Source organism: Nicotiana tomentosiformis, chromosome 9 (genome assembly GCF_000390325.3).
Source record: "Nicotiana tomentosiformis chromosome 9, ASM39032v3, whole genome shotgun sequence".
NCBI classification, from domain to species: Eukaryota; Viridiplantae; Streptophyta; class Magnoliopsida; order Solanales; family Solanaceae; genus Nicotiana; species Nicotiana tomentosiformis.
Genome location: NC_090820.1, coordinates 20,409,149 through 20,410,542, shown reverse-complemented (window position 1 = coordinate 20,410,542; position 1,394 = coordinate 20,409,149).

Here is a 1,394-nt window from a genome sequence, read left to right as displayed (position 1 = left end):
AGGTTAGTCTTGTTACTTATTGAGTTAGTTGTAAAATTCATACTACACTCTGCACCTCGTGTGCAAATCCAGATGCTTTCTGACACGGAGATTGTTAGATTTCAGAGTACTATCAATTGGAGACTATCAAGGTAGCTGTTTGGCCCCTGCTGACCTTGTCTCTCTTTTCTTTAGTTATTGTACTGTTCTATACTTTCAGACAGTGGTTTTCTTTTTTATCAAATCAGACATTGTATTCATATTAGATGCTCATGTACTCAGTGACACCGAATTTTGGGAGTGTTAGATTTGAAATTGTGAGATTTCTTCCGCTGAATTTAATTATTTTATTTTCAAATTTAAAAGATATGGTAGTTTATTGAGATATTCGGCTTGCCTAGTATTGAGATAGGTGCCATCACGACAGGTGAGATTTTGGGTCGTGACAGAAATGTTGGGCAACCTATGTCTGGTTTCATCGAGATTTGGTAATTTTTGAATATTGGTTCAAGGTTGAGGTTTACATTATGATATTACACATTGGTAAAATACTGGCTTCTTTGTGAACCTTCTGTTTGTCCGTTGTTATTGATTCTGTGATTTGTGAGGAGGAGTGTAAAGCATGAAGGGTGATGCCGTGCATGCATTATTTATATTGTGAGGAAGAGTGTAAAGCACGAAGGGTGATGCCTTGCTATGTTATGTGAGTGTTAATGCACGAATGGTGATGCCGTACCATGATTTATGAGTGATAAAGCACGAAGGATGATGCCGTGCATAATATGAGAGGTTTAATGCACGAAGGGTGATGCCGTGCCGCTCTATTTATTATTGTTGAGGTTGAGAGTAAAAGCACGAAGGGTGATGCCGTGTGGTCTTATTTATCATTTGGTGAAGTTGAGAGTAAAAACACGAAGGGTGATGCCGTGCAGTTTTGTTTTAATTGCTTAATTTGTTTACAGATTACTGTTTAATTCTGTCTTTTCGTTATTCTCACCCCTTATATTAAAATCCCCCACTGTATGTCCCCTTCCCATTATTTTCTGCTTTATTTCTTTATTTACTGTTATTTTCATTAGCATGATTATACTGTTCAGGTTATATGTAGGTGTCTTGTCCTAGCCTCGTCACTACTTCGTCGAGGTTAGGCTCGACACTTACCAGTATATGGGGTCGGTTGTACTGATACTGTACTCTACACTTTCTGTGCAGATTTTGATACCGGCTCGGGTTGATCGAGATTTTGCTATTGGTCCACTGTCCGGAGACTCAAGGTAGATCTGTCGGCGTTCACAGACCTTGAAGTCCTCGTCTATCTTTTCTGTTCTACTATTTCTTTCATTCAGACAGTTGTATTTCTTTTAGACTATTGCTTGTAGTAAAAATTCATCTTAATTATCCTCTTTGTTTTTTTT